Genomic DNA, 15969 nt, shown 5'->3' with positions numbered 1-15969 from the left:
TTATTCCCGTCTCCAGTTCCCTCGTTACCTTCTGTGTGTTTAAATACCCGGTCTGTTCAGTTTTCCCTTGTCCGTGATTGTATTGTAACCTATCCTGAATGTCTATGTTAATGCTAAATGTGTCTATGTTAATGCTGTGACTTGTATGTTAACCTGAAATATTATTATAAATGTAGTATATTGTCTGTTTTATCCTTCTATTGTCAGTAAACTCATCATTTCACACCAATCCTCCTCTAGCACTTTGTCTTTCGTTTAGCACTACACCTATTTGTAACAGGGTACACGGCAAAATAATTTTTTTACATCTTATAAGATTATTTACAAATATTTACAAGATACACACACTTTCGCCGCTTTCGTGGAGTGAGTCCTGGAGAAAAATGGATCTTCATTTACCATCAGCGAAGAGAATATCTCCAGCCCCACTCCCAACCCAGAGACTAGAGGTGGGCAGATCGATACTAATATCGATAATATCGATACCAACGTTGGTATCGGTATTGATCGATACCAACGGGAAAATATCGATACTTAAGTTTCAGTTTCTCTCGTTTTGCGACCTGGCCGTGTTTGTCAAAATGCTGCTACTGTCACAGAGCAGAGCAAGCTCTCAAGAGTGCTGCTCGTGCTCGACACTGCTCTCCTCCCCCTCTCCTGTGTTGTACCGTCACGTGACTCACCACTAGCGCAACCACCAGCAGTCAGACGCGCGCACCGCTCAGCCGCGCATTTCTAACAGCAGTCAGTCAGAGGCGGAGAGAAAGAGGAGCGTTGTATGGCTGTATTTTCAGGCCGATCTACCCTTTTTGTGTTAGCTGTGAAAGGGGTACTAGTTTCTATATTTAAACTACACATAGATGTGCACCAGACTTAATTATTTTTAGTATTTATTATTTTATCAATAGCTGATTCTCCAAGAGCAGTGGATATTACAAGGCGCCTATCAGAAATGATTGTGAAGGACCTGCAGCCTCTTTCCATAGTGGAAGATGTCGGCTTCAGGAATTTTGTACAAGGAGAATTTTACATTGTGAAGTAAAACTTTGTGACTTTGTTTTAGAAAAAAAAATCCTGAAAAGAAGTGCACTAAAGAGAATTTTTTTTTATTAACATGCTACTTGAAAAGAGAATTTGTTTTTACATTTTTTTTTTATATTTGTGAAGTAATAATTTTGTAACTTTGTTTTTTTAAATAAAACAGAAGTAACCAAAAGTTGTTTCTGAACAAAAGCTTTTGTAGTACTGATTAATAACCCAAAATGCAAATCACAAAAACAATTAAAAGTCATGAAAATTCATTTAGATTTAGGTTGAAGACGCATCCACCTTAATTATTAAAAAGTATTGGTATTGGTATCGGTATCGGCGATACTGGCCCTGTATTTACTTGGTATCGGATCGATACCAAATCTAGCGGTATCGCACACCTCTACCAGAGACCAGCCAGCCACCATCCCGACACACGGAGCTAGAGCCCACCACAGCCGAGCCATTCACCGACAGGGAGCAGGATCTCGAGAGCGCGACTGACCAGGTGTGTGAGCCGGCAACACCGTGCATCGTGGGAGCCTTAGTGGAGATCGAGGTCATGGAGAAACGCCCTGCCCACACTTCCGTGACTGAGGGTGAGCTGTATGCGGTCTCGGGAAAGAATATGGAGCAACGTATGGACCTTATGGAATGGTCTATGGAGGTCATCCCCTAATTTTCCTGTTTCTCCGCTGGTTCCGTCCAGCCCTTATCCCCCTGTATACCCTCTCAGTCTCCCACTCCTACCTCCTCCAGTCAGTTCCTATGCTCCGTCCCCGCTGGTTCCATCCAGCCCTAAATTTTCTGTTTCTCCGCTGGTTCCGCCCAGCTCTGAATTTCCTGTGTTTCCTGTACTCCCTCCCAGTCTCCCTCTCCCACCTATTTCTAGACCTGCCAGTCCCTCTGCTCCACTTCCGCTGGTTCCGTCCATCCCTGATACTCCTGTTTCCTCCCATCCTTCCTATCTCTCCCCGAAACGCTGCTGTCATGTGACTTTTTCTCCCTCAATGTCAAATGATATTTCGTTTTGCACGGCTCAACAAACACCTGGATTTTGCTCTTGTTTTGTTCAAATGAGTGGATTGTGTGCATTAATATTTTAAGAAGCTCTTAAAAATATATATAAATGACTTTACCATGTTGTGAGGATGGATAGCAATTGATGTGACGTTCAGCCTGACATATAAAATCTCACAAGCACATATAAACACTAATTTTCATGTGTATAATATATTCTTCTAATTGTTTTGTGCCGTTTCGCTGCAGTGTTTTAATGTGAAAGGCTGTGAATTCTCTTATGTGGACTTCAAGTGTTCAGAGAAATACATCGCGAGCTCGCGGGCAGTTGGCTGCCACGAATATATCATGTTATTACTTTAAACAGTTCAGAAACATCTGAATTTAGCTCTTGGTGTGTTCTAACGTGTGGATTGCGTGCAATCGCCGTTTTAAAAGGTCTTAAATAAGAATGAATTCGCTCGTTGTGAGCTCCGTGGAGACACTGCCTGCATGACCAGCAGCTGATTGTTCTCTCATCTTTCTGACTGCTCTCTGCCCAGAAATAAATTATTAATGAGCCCTGACCCCTGTAATAATCAGATATGTTGGTTTAGCTTGTCAGTTTGAGTATTTTGACCGATTTAAAAGTGAAATTAAACCTTAGATCGGTATTGCAACTGTAGCGGTGCAATTTTTCTCAGACAATGTAAGTCTATGGGTAATGAATTTTTACACTAAAAAAATTAATAAAAAAAAAACTTGTCTGATCAGTCTGAAAAGATATAGCAACCAGCACCGCTCTATCCTGCAGGTGTCTGCCAAGTTTGGGGCTTGTGGCTTTAAAGCCCTAGGAGGAGTAGCGTTTAGTCTCAGAAAAATAATAAGAAGAAGTTTAAATAGCATAACAGTTTGTTGGCTTGTTGCCAAGCCAACATAATTATCCCACAACATAATTTAATATCCACTTGGGGGAGCAGTTAAACAGTTTATTAGGAACAATCAAAGCTGACTTTCAAACAAATTTTTAGGCATCCTTACTCCAGTCACACAATCCTTCAGAAATCCTTTTAACAATCTTATTTTCTACCAAAAAAAAAAAAAAAAAAAACAATTTATTATCATCATCATCATCATCATCATTATTATTATTAATGTTGAAAAGAGCTGAGAATATTTTTCAGGTTTTTTTAGGGGGAATAAATTGAAAGAACTGCATTGTTTTTACATTTGTTAGAGTTATCTCTATTTGTCACATTTATATTATTTACATCAAGCTTTTGAATGGTATAGTATTGTATACTGTTATTGAAACTTCATAATGTTTCACTTGATTATACATTTAGTCAGGAATTATAGTTTGGAAAAAGTATTTGGAAAAAGTCTAACTATTGAAATGTTTACACGTTATGTGAAAACTAGTACAAGTATATAAATAAATAAAAAGAGACTTATTCATGTTTATGATCTCTGCTGAATAAAGTGCTTCATTCTTTTTTCTGAGGAAATCCATTTCTCAAATCCTCAACCACATCACATCTTTTTGGAGTGATTTATGTCTTATTCCTCTCATCGCGAAGCAAACAGTAAAATAAAATAAAAACTTGAAGAACAGTCTGGCTGCTTTTTCTTCTGTGTGGGCGTATTCAAGACAGCGCATCTTGTTTGTTATCTTTATTTTATAAGTGCACAAAGGTGTTTTGTTATTATGTCTGTATCCAAAAAAAAGTAGACCCTTTACAGATTCGATTGATGTATTGCTCTTATCTGTAAGATTAAAACTGAGAGTGTAATTTAAGTTATTTTCAGGGTTATCAGGAGAAAATGACTCAAAACACATATATGCGTTAATCAACTTCAAAGGGTTAAGGATGATATTTTGCATGACAATTCCCCTCTAGTCTGGATGAGTTGGTTGGATTAGCCATTCGCTTAGACAGCCGTTTCGATTTACACCAACGCGCTCGTGCTGACATCACAGGATTCCGGGGATCCCCATTCACTCCGACTGCATCACCTGAATCACACCCCAAGCCAGTGCAGCTAGGGAGAATACACCTCTTTTCTGCTGAACGCCAACGCCGCATTCGAGAGAGGTTGTGCCTGTACTGTGGGGGCACAGGACACTTTGCTGCAACATATCCAGTAAAAGAGAAAGCTCGCCAGTAGTTAGGGGAATATTGGCGAGCGCTACTCCACTATCCCCATCCTTCAATTCCCGCTCCATGATTTCAGCCATACTTCGCTGGGGTGCCACTTCTGTTGCCTGCTCTGCTCTTATTGACTCTGGGGCTGAGGAGAATTTTGTTAATGAGAAATGGGCTATTGAACACGGTTTGCCCCTTCATGAATTAATGGAGACGCCCACAGCCTTTGTCCTGGACAGCCACGTTCTTTCTAATATTCACCTGGCCAACACCCTGGTGAGTCTCACCACATCTGGCAACCACAAAGAGACAATCTCTTTTCTTGTGTTTCAGTCACCTATGGCCCCTATTGTCCTAGGACATCCATGGTTAACTAAACACAATCCACAAATTAACTGGTCTTATAGTTCTATTGTTTCTTGGAGCTTGTCTTGTCATACCAATTGTCTTGTCTCTGCTGTCCCCTCTGTTTCTTCTTTGTTTTTCAGGAGCAGTTGATTGATTTATCTGGGGTTCCGGAGGAATATCACGATCTGCAAGCGGTGTTCAGCGGTGTGGGCAGGCTGAGCATGCTAATCACAACCTTGGTCGGATGCTCCTCTGTTTGGCAGCTCGTAACCCCACCTCCTGGTGTGATACAATTGACGTCATCCACTGGCCTGCCCCATTTTCTAGTTGTCTGGTCTACCAGCCACCTCTGTTTCCCTCTCAGGATCCAGAGGTTGCCGTCCCCTCTGTCCAGGCATTTATACAGCGCTGTCATCGCACTTGGAGGGGGTTGAAGTCAGCAATGTGCCAGGCCAGGGAACGCATTTGTCAGCATGATGGCAGCAAAGTGTTCTGACTACGCAAAACCTACTCATTTTCATTTATATATCCACGTTTTTTCACTAATTGCTCGTCATTATGTTTTGTGTTTTGAATTTGGGCATCGGCAGTATGTCTTCTTGTCAAGGAAAATCAGCCAGCAAGCAAACGCAGTGTGATCAAGCGCATGAGTCAGAAAAGACTGAGGGTTCACTCGCTACCATGATTGCCTCTGCTATGGAGAAACAGCAGCAGTTTGTTGAAGTTTAAAATGCTACAAGACAGGCTAGATAATATTCAGTCAGAGCTTTCCAGCTGCTCTAATGGGATTAGAGAATTGCGTGATCGATATTCCAGTCTGAACAGCCAGGTTGGCAAGTTGGAGAAAAATCACGACAAATCTGCCACAAGACGAATTTGGAGGAAAAGATGGCTGATTTGGAGGACCGGAGCCGCAGGGATAACAGGAATCCTTGAATATTACGTCATATATCTCGGGATCTTTACCTGTATGGTTTCCTTCATTGAGCGATGCTAAACCGGAGATCATGAGAGTTCACTGCATTGGCCCACCCAACAAATCTGGCAGGCCTCGCACAGTCATTATGAAGATGCTACATTATACCGATCGTGATTCAATTCTCTGAGCTTCTAGGAAATCTCCAATGAAGGTGGATGGGAAAGACATCAGATTTGCAGCAGACTATAGTGTGTTCACTATGAACCGGCAGTTCCTTCATGGAGGTAACCAATAAGTCTCAGAAAATGGGCTTTCAGAATGAATTTAACACGAGGTTCGACTCAGCACATTTTCAAATCCCCTTTGGAGGTTGAGGACTTTCTGAATGGCTTGGCCTCACAGGACAATGAGGAGGGGTAAAGTGACATTAGGCTACCTTTTACTATCCTAGAGGTTCCTCCCTTTCTTCATTTGTTTTGTTCCTTTCAGATTGATTGTCCAACGTAAACTGAATGTTACAATCTGCCTTTACGATAAACACATCTGTAAATTTAGTTGATTAACACTTAATAATGGGTGGGGGGCGGGGACATGTTGTCTGCTGCCTTTCTCGGGGTCACATGGTTCAAGGAAACAAGTTAATGTTTCATTTGACTTTTCTTTTTTATGTTTCTCTTTATCATTACTTTTCAGTTTTAGTTGATGTTCTGTTAGAGGGTTATTTGTTGTGTTTGGGGAAATTGGGTGTTCTTATGGGTTGTGGCGACCAGGGTGGGTGGGTATATCTCCCTTTAGAGAGTATATATGACTGTGATGCATTCTCTTTATTGCTCTATGACCAGTTATTTTGTTTTCTTGGTTTCTTTATGCTTTCTTTTTTTAGTTCATTTATGGCTACAGAAACACTTCACATATTCACCTGGAACGTCAATGGGCTGAATGGTCCCATTAAATGTACTGCATGTCCGGATTACTTGCATAGGCAGCAGGTTGATTTGGCATTTATTCAAGAATTAAATTTAAGAAAATCAGATGTTCAGAGGTTTTCTAACAAATTTTATTTTGTAGCCACCTCATCTTCACTGGATAGTAAATCAAGGGGTACTCTGGTCGTGTTAAAACGTAATCTTTCATTTAATTTTCTAGAAATATATAGTTGTAAAGAAGGCAGAGTATCATATAATAAAACAGTTATCACAGGTAAGAATTTTGCATTTATTTCAATTCATGGTCCTCCTCATTTTGACCCCAATTTTTTTTCTGCCCTCACTACAACACTATTGTGCATTCAAGATTTTTTTCTTATTAAAGGTGCAGATATGAATGCGGTAGTTGATGTTTCTCTTGATCGTTCTTGTGTGCAGAACTATTCAGCGTCATCTCTATCATCTATTGAATTATGTAAATTTATGTCTGATCTTAGTCTTATTGATGTATACCACATTTTTTTTCCTGCAAAAAGACAGTACACCTTCTAGCCAGACATAAAAGCTATTTTAGATTGGATGATATTCTTATATCTCATGCTGCACATTCAGTAGTACACAGTGTTGATATAAAGTCATGCCATTTATCTGATCTATCTGATCATAATGTGATCTCAGCTAAAATTTCCCTTGTGTCTTGATGACGTCATTGTTTCAGAAAATATACTCGCCATCCAAACGAAAACACAAATGCGCCGTTTTCATCTGGGACCCAGTTTCAAAAAACATAGGTTTCACTCTTTCAAAATGCCAGATTCCGTGTGAACGAAACACCTATCCGATAAAAAAAAACTGCGTATTCACAGAAACGCGTCTCCGTGTGGATGGAAAAAAAGGAAAAAGAAGGAAGACTTCAGGACATTTGATTGAATTGAAGTACAGTACACATACACACACTGTGGCAGTAGTAATGCAATATTTAGAAAATGTACTCTTGTACCCTTGATACTCAAGTACTTTTAAAAACAAGTACTTCAGTACTTTTACTTAAGTAGACATCTGACTGTAGTACTTTTACTTGAGTAAATTTTAGCAAGGGGTATCTGTACTTTTACTCAAGTAATGAAGCTGTGTACTCTTTACGTCTCTGCATTTAAGCCCAAGTCATTGGAACCTTCTCTTAATTGTACATAAGATTTGTTGTTTTTTTCCATGAAGCCATAGTTGAAACTCTGAAATCTACTGTTTACTTCTGCTGATGTGGTGTAATTTTCAATCAGGTGATGAATTAATAATTAAATCTCAAATTAAGCAACCCCCTTGTCACAGTTTTCTGTCTTTCTGTCACTGTCTTCTATGAGTGTTGTGTTTGTTTGGTGCCATGTGGTTTTGTCCCGTCTCTTTTCTTACCCCACCTATCTTGTTACCTCATCAGTTTTAGTTGCTACACCTGTGTTTCTCCCTTGCTCCCGGACTCATTTACTTTCACTCCGTACACCTGTCTCTCAATCACACACACAGCTGTTGCTCATCGTCATGGACTATATATTCTCGTCTCACACACCACTCTGTTTGACTGTATTATTTGTCTAATATTTAATGTTATCTGCTAATCGTTGCTTGTGTAAACCGTGTTTCTAGTTCTTGCATTTCGGCTTGTTCCCTGTTATTCGTTTCTGTTTAGTTTTTGCCTTGTTGGCCTTTTTGTTCTCTTTTATTCAAAAGTTATATTTCCCTCCATTTGGACCCAGACCCTGTTTCTTCCTCTGCGCATCCTACCGCGTCGTGACGAATACAGCCAGCAACATGGGTCCAGCAGGGCAGTTCCTCGATGTCTGCCAGGGAAATCGGAGCATCGAGGATTACACCAGGGACTTCATGGGGACGGCTCAGTTATCGGCTGTGGAGAAGACCTGCCTGATGGTCTATTTTTGGGGAGGCCTAGCTGAGCCCTTCAAGTCCCTTATGTCATTCTGGCACCCTGAGGAGAGGCTGGAGGATTACATTAACCTGGCTCTGCAGTTGAGCGGCTCAGCCGTCAGGGTTGAGTTAGCTGCAGAGCCTGCTCAAGGTTCTCCCGGGGTGACAGTCCAAGAGTCAGCAGAGGCCTTGTTGGCTGCACCGAGTGCCTCACACCTGTTCCCAGAGCTTCATGGGCTGATACGCTGCATGCAGGAATCACCGCTGATGTCGGTGCGAGCAGCGTGGTCAGCTTGCAAGACTCCCAAAGTGGTGGAACCCGCTGATGTTCCCTCTGAGGCAGCGGTGTCTGCTCAGGATTCCCACGAGGTGGCAGTGTCCGCTCCGGAATCCCACGAGGCACCGGTGTACACTCAGGAATCCCACGTGGCGCCGTTGGCCGCTCACCATTCCCACGAGGCGGCGGTGGCCGCTCACTATTCCCACGAGGTGCCGGTGGCCGCTCACCATTCCCATGAGGCACCGGTGGCTACTCCGAAAGTTCCAGAAGCGGAAGCATCCACTCACAGTTCCCCAGAGGTGGGGCGTCTGCTCACAGTTCCCCCAAGGCGGCTATAAAGTCAGAAATCATAACTTTAGTCAGTTAAAAACTTCATAATCATGAAAAGTGTACAATTAAGTTTTGCAACAACGCACCAAAATACAGTAACGGCAATAATGTGCATACGAGGATTTAAGTCTTGAAGATATAAAGTAAATAAATTAGGTGTCATCAGTGCAGAAACCATGATCCCCTTACTATACATAATCCATTGCGATGTATTTGTTATTAAATTAAATTACATTTGCCCTTCATTCAAGCCTTCGGTTTACCCGCGCTCATAACATTAACACAGAATCAGTTCAGAATCAATCACCAAAAGAATCAGTTCGGTTCAGACGTGCTGTGAGTCAGTTGGCTTCACGCTGAATCACGCATGCGCAGTATCATCACCTCCTCGGTTCTCGAATCAGATGCGTCCGAAGGAAACGGTTTTCAGTTCAGTGTGCTGATGATCCGAAAACCGATGCAACTCGAGAACGATAATCGCTCTAAATGGCACGTGCTGCAGTTCAGTATCATCAGCTGCTCTACTCGTGTTCATGTTCTGTTTACTACAAATTCAATTTGTAAATGTCATCATTAACTATAAATACAGTACAGATATTTCATAAATCATCCCTTATTCCTATTAAACAGTCTTCAGAGGCTGAATTATTGTCCAACTTCCCAGAAAACCCCTTTGACCTATACATTATCTACAATATACAGATTAGAAACATTCATCTTAAAAAAAAAAAGAAAAGAAAAAAGAAAAAGAAAATAGTTATTTTATCATACTTTCCGATGTTTAACAAAATACTTACATGCAAAAATACATGCATGCGCAGTATCATCAATTCTCAAATCGGATGGGTCCGAAAGAAACTGTTTTCGGTTCAGTGTACTGGTGATCCGAAAACCGATGCAACCGGTTCTTGACTCGAGAACGAGAATCAGCTCATCGGTTCTCAAATCAGATTTGTCCGACAGAAACGATTCTCGGTTCAGTGTACTGGTGATCCGAAAACTCATGCAACTGATTCTTGACTCGAGAATGAGAACTGCTCCAGCAGTGGGCGTGTTCGCTCGTCATCTGGCTCGGTTCAGTGTTCATCTTTAGTTCTGTCTTCACATCAGTTCAGTCAGTGTACTGTTTGAGTACATGAATTACTCCTGGATATTGGTTTATTCTGACTCAGAGGGAGTGTCAGTCACGTTAAAAAAGTTAACAGTTATGTAATTTATGGATTAATTCTTATTGGAGATGCGAACCGTTTCAAACGATTCAGTTCGATTTGGTGAACTGGTTCAACCGGTTCACTAAGAAGAACCGGTAAAATTGATTCATTCAAGAATACCACTGCCTCATCAGCTGTATGCTTCATCAGGGCTATTGCTTCCTTACACTGACGGTCTTCAGTCAAACATCAGTCTTCTTTGTAGGGATGTCTGTCAGCAGTTGGCCCACCTGAAAGTGTTAAAGACAATATGAAAATAAAATTTTATTTTACATTTTTTTAATTTTCCAAAGCAAAATACATTAATTCCAAAACTAGATAAATTACACTAAATAACATGTAAAACATGCATATATCCCAGAATGCCATTTAAATTTGCCCAGCGTTCATAATTATGCAAAAAAATTTGCATTAAAAAAGAACAGTGATTATATTTATGTATGTAACATGTTATGTAACATAAGACCTCATGCACAATATGACTTAATTACAGATCAATTTGTAACAAAAGAATACTTCAAAGACAAGTCACAAATGTTAAGATGAGTAAAATAAGCAAGTTGTATATTAATTTTAAAAAATAAAGGTTTGGCAGTTGAGGTTCTTGATTAATTTGTGTGATTCTGAATATTCTGCAAAATGGAAAAACATTGAGGGAAGACCAATAGAGGGGCTCCCAATACAAGCTATTTTATGTGATGAGACACTGAGGGCCCATCTGAAACTAAAAATAAATCCATGGTTGGGGTATCTGTTAAAATCTTGTCTGAAGTCAAAAATAGTGCGTTAACGACGTTAATTAGTTGTTTGTCGTTAATTACGTCAAATTTTTTAATGCATTTCACGCATGCGCAGTGTGACAAATTATTCAGGTCAGGAAAGGCTCGTCGATCTTTGAATTCTCAAGATAGTAAAAAACAGCGGCGAGCGCCACGACGAAAACAAAGAAGAAGCTTAAGGTTTTACCCCAGTTACTCTCAAATACATTCATGCCAAGCTCGATAAACAGAGACGACTTTGGTAGTTGATACGCTAGAGCTTCTTCCTGTTATAGCGTCCTGTGTTTCACACTGCGCATGCGCAGAACACCTACATGCAATGCAGCGAAAATTACAGCCGTTTGGAAAAGCATATGCATTTTTACTTGGTTTTACTGGCACTTGAAGCCTTCAGAACGTGAAAATATCGATCCTAAAGTATTGTGGCAGAGCAAATGAACACCTCCCAAAAACAAGAGTGCCCAGAGTGCAGAGGGTGCATGTTTGTGTTTCTGAGTTCATTCTTTTGAGTTTATCTATGCATAATTTCATAGATATGTGGCTATATTTAACCACTGGTTCACCTAAAACTCTTACACTATCTGTAGTTAAATGGCATGGTTTGATATATTGCTCAGGTAAATTTGATCTAAGTAAATGTTAAACTTTTGAAATTCAGAAAAAAGAACCAGATATTGATGAATCAATACCTGAAAATTATGTATCTGTGTCCTGTTATTTATCTTTTGGTATGCATTTCAGAAAAAAAATGGTTAAGATTCAGGTGTAATTGCAAATAGTGATTAATCCTGATTTCACTAGCTAGGACCACGCCACAAACCAGCTATGCAACTGGGGAAGAGTAGAAAGAGGATGAAGGGGTCGAGGAAATGGGATGATGGTCAGGTTGATCAGGGAATCTTGAATTGATGGCTCAGGGAGACTCAGGGTGTGGGTACCGTCTCTAGCGTATATTTAGGCAAGACAAGGTGGACCCCCAAAGTTGGGAAGAGTTGAGATATGTCAGCTCAGTAAGCCTGTTCATACGGAGAGGATGCAGAGGCTGATTAGTTCAGGCGTTAGATGGTTAACATGGGTTTCTGTTTTTCGAAAGCCTTTGAATATGAATGTGTTGGAAAGAGAGAAGCTGGGCAATCGCAGCCAGTGGTTAATAGAAGGAATAGTTGATCCCTCAAGTAAGTTTAAATGCATGTGGGGATCTAAGGAAGGAATGAGAGTGAGATTTTAAGTTGAAGATATACAGTGGGTCGGTTGATGGGAAGGAAGCTTTGAGACAGTTCCGGCCGGAGAGGTATCGTGAAGATCATGCTTGGAGCAAGGCGATTAAGAATTGCTTCTTGGGAAGCCTATTTGGTGTTTGGTCAGTGGTATGACCGGCGAGAGATGCATGTTTATTCCGGAGCCAAGTCTAACTTCTGGAATAGGAAACGAGACGAGAGTCGGTTTATGAGATTAAGGAGTCGTGGTATAAGAGTTGCTCGGAGGAGGAGTTGTTGTTGAGTAGATTAAGTTGTCCTATGCATGAATCGCATGACTGCCAAACATAATCGTCCCTTGTTTATGTTTCCAATTTCTACTGCATCGTCTGAGCAGATGAGTAGAATCGGACTATTCAAACCCCCAAGGATGTTATATTATGACTATGGGACACATTTCATAATGCTCTTGACTGTGAATTGTAGGAACTGAATTCCGGAGGCTGTTCAGAATCAACCGGGCAACCACCATATTAACTGCTGAAGTCTACTTAGGGTATTGCATACGTATACAGCTCTTCTAGCTAGTGGCCTGTCGACTATGTCAGGTTCTTGATAGGAGTGCGGAGGTGCTTTGCAAGTCAGTCTGCTGGTATCGTAGGGTTATGAGAGCAGGAGTTTCTCACGTGGCTCCATCACGGAATGCACAGGTGTGGAGGCGCCTGTAGAAGAGAGGCGGCCCTGACAGTGGCTGAAGAAAGGATGATGGGATGAAAGGATGTCTTGAGTGGGGGAGGGGTTGAGGATGAGAGGGTATGGGAGGGGGAGGGGGGTAGGGAAGGTAGGTAGAGAGGGAGGGTGGAAGAAGGGATGTTGGGATGAGCGGATAGGAGGGGGAGGTGGTAGGGAAGGTAGGGAGAGAGGGAGGGTGGAAGAAGGGATGTTGGGATGAGAGGATAGGAGGGGGAGGAGGTAGGGAAGGTAGGGAGAGAGGAAGGGATGTTGGGATGAAAGGATGTTTGTGAGCGGGGTGTGTTGCAAGATGCAGGGAGGGGTTGAAATGGAAAGAGGTTTGGAAATGGAATTGGAGATTGAAGGAGACCGGCTGGTCTGTGTGAGCAACAGTATAGAACATGCAATGCTCAATAGGTCGCTTAATCACTGGAAGCCCCACCTTCTGAATAAAAGAGCCAAACGCTGCACGTCACTGGAGTTGCTACTAGAAGCTTCCTGGTTGCTATAGAAACAGTCAGCAGTCTTAAACATGCACTTAGGACTGTGCGCTCTCACTGACTAATCTTAGCCTGAATAAGGTAACAATGCTGTTGTTAGGAGCATGTTCGTCCACTTGAGGCGCTACTGAGGTGGTGCAGATGGCTGCGGGCCCTTCCGCTGAGGTCTAGGTGGAGCGGATGTTAACTGTTAGGCTAGTGACAATGCCCCTGAATGTGTGATCGTTCACCTGAGGCTCTGCTGTGGTGGTGTTGCTGCTGTAGCGGAATGATCGTTTATGTGAGGCGCTGCTGTTGAAGCTGTATGATTGTTTCACCTAAGGCACTGCTGGCGGTGCTGTTGTAGCTGATCGTTTCCCCTGAGGCGCTGGTGGTGGTGCTACTGGAGCTGTAGGATCGTTTCACCTGAGGCGCTGATGGCGGTGCTGTTGAAGCTGCATGATCGTTTCGCCTGAAGCGCTGATGGCGGTGCTTTGTAGCTGTATGATCAATTCACCCGAGGTACTGCTGGCAGAGCAGTAGTTGCTGTATGATAATTTCACCTGGCGGTGCTGTTGTAACCGAATTATTGTTCCTCCTGGGGCACTGCTGGCGGTGCTGTTGTAGCTGATTGTTTCACCTGAGGCGCTGCTGGTGGAGCTGTAGTAGCTGTATGATCTTTCCACCTGAGGCGCTGATGGCGGTGTTGTTGTAGCTGTATGATCGTTCCACCTGAGGCGCTGATGGCAGTGCTGATGTAGCTGAATGATTGTTTCGCCAGAGGCGCTGGTGGAGGTGCTGTTGTAGCTGTATGATCATTCCACCTGAGGCGCTGATGGCGTTGTTGTTGTTGTTGAAGCTGTATGATCATTTCACTTGAGGCACTGATGGCGGTGTTGTTGTAGCTGTATGATCATTTCACCTGAGGAGCTGATGGCGGTGCTGTTGTAGCTAAATGATCACTTCACCTGAGGCGCTTCTGGTGGTGCTGTAGTTAACTGTAGAGGTGGTGCTGTTGTTAGTTGTGAGGTCATCCACCTGAAGTACCGCTGTGGTGGTGGCGGTGGTGATAGCTGCAGATTTAACAATGCTATTTGGGCAGAACTAACAACATTATGACACGGTGCTTGTCAGATTAGTTACATAATTAGAAACACAGGGCCATATTCCTGTAAACAGCTGAAGTTAGGGTGGAAAAAGGATGTTGGGATGAAAGGATGTTTGTGAGTGGGGCGTGTTGCAAGATGCGAGGGGGGAGGGAGGGAGGTTGGGAGGTAGAGAATGAAAAGAAGATTTAAATAGAATTGGAGGCTGAAGGGAGACCGGCTGGTCTGCATGAGTGAAGACTAAAGAATACAGAAGACATGTCACTCCTTTAGTTTTGGGTGGCGTGAGGGACAGTGAATGGGCATCTGGAATTTAGAAGTAGCTGTAGAAAATTATTAGAAAACACGGAGCCGTATTTCTGATAGTTTCCATTTACTTATTAAGCCATACCAGCATATGAGGCTATATGTCATGGCAAAATCAGTTAATACATAAAATCAATCCGTGCACAAGTCTTCAAATACATACGAGTTAAGGGGGGAACAATTTAGACTGTTCAATTTGACCAGCCTGCATGTCTTTGGGCTGTGAGCCGTATTGCTTTAATCAGCTGAAAGGAAGGGTATAGGAAAGGATGTTGGGATGAAAGGATGTTTGTGAGAGGAGTTATGAACGAAATGTGAGCAAAGTAGGTGGAATTACGTCTTGCCTGCCGCTAGGGGGCGCTGTGGTTTAATGCTGTGGAGGAGAATTCACGTGACGTCACGTGTGACGGAGAGTAGGGTTGCCGGAAGTGCTGGGAACTTCTGTCATAAAGTTTGTTATGACAGAAGTTTAATTGAACTCAATATAGTTGAAATAACTGTTTGTTATCTGCACCATTGAACTGGATACCTTGGATTTAAGGGCGTGTTGAAGGCGACCCGTGGTTCAGTTGTCCTCGGCTCTGGATTCTAGAAGGCGTGCAATGAGAGCGCTGAGGAAGCGTGAGAGAGCGGCCGCGACGGGAGCGGGAATTCAGTTTCGGCGTTCACCGCGCTAATGAAGATGGCAAATTCGGCCCGCGGATCTCACTGACGGAGAGCAAGGAGGTTGGGCTCAGGATCCGCCTGAGATGAGTGTGTGAGTGGGCGCTCGAGGCCCAGAATGTGGATGATCGAACGCGAACTCTCTGAAAGAGACTGTGATCAGAATGATGAGAGGTGATCATCTAGTGTCGTCAGTGACGATGAATCAAACAGCGCGCCGTTCAGACCAGGCAAGTACACCTGTCCTTCTCGAGAACGAGACTAGCAGAGTGGTGTGAGGCGGCCCGGTATATATGGAGGTTTGGAAGTCAGGTGATTGTTTGAGGCGTGGCCCTGCTCCCGAACTTTAGTTAACCTCACTTAACCCCATTAATCCACTGAAAATTCTGATTAATTTGATTAAAAATTTTAATCATTTGACAGCCCTAGAAGATATACAATTTAACAGGTCATTGTTAGGTTTTTAAAGTGGATCGCACATGATATAGACTTTATACCCAACAAATTGGATGACAGGTTTAAATTATGGAAATATGGCCCAAAAATGTATTGGAAGGTTATTAAAAATCAAACTGTAATGAGTTTTCAGAAAATGAAGG

The 15969-nt window shown here is 42.4% G+C and overlaps 1 protein-coding gene across 1 annotated transcript in view; it reads right to left on the bottom strand.

Annotated features, from left to right (window-relative positions):
* Positions 1-15969, bottom strand: part of LOC127955916 (gastrula zinc finger protein XlCGF57.1-like) — a 703806-nt gene that overhangs the window by 575078 nt on the left and 112759 nt on the right. The window lies entirely within an intron of this gene.

This window comes from Carassius gibelio, chromosome B4, assembly GCF_023724105.1.
Source record: "Carassius gibelio isolate Cgi1373 ecotype wild population from Czech Republic chromosome B4, carGib1.2-hapl.c, whole genome shotgun sequence".
NCBI lineage: Eukaryota > Metazoa > Chordata > Actinopteri > Cypriniformes > Cyprinidae > Carassius > Carassius gibelio.
This window is presented reverse-complemented; position numbering and strand designations above follow the sequence as displayed.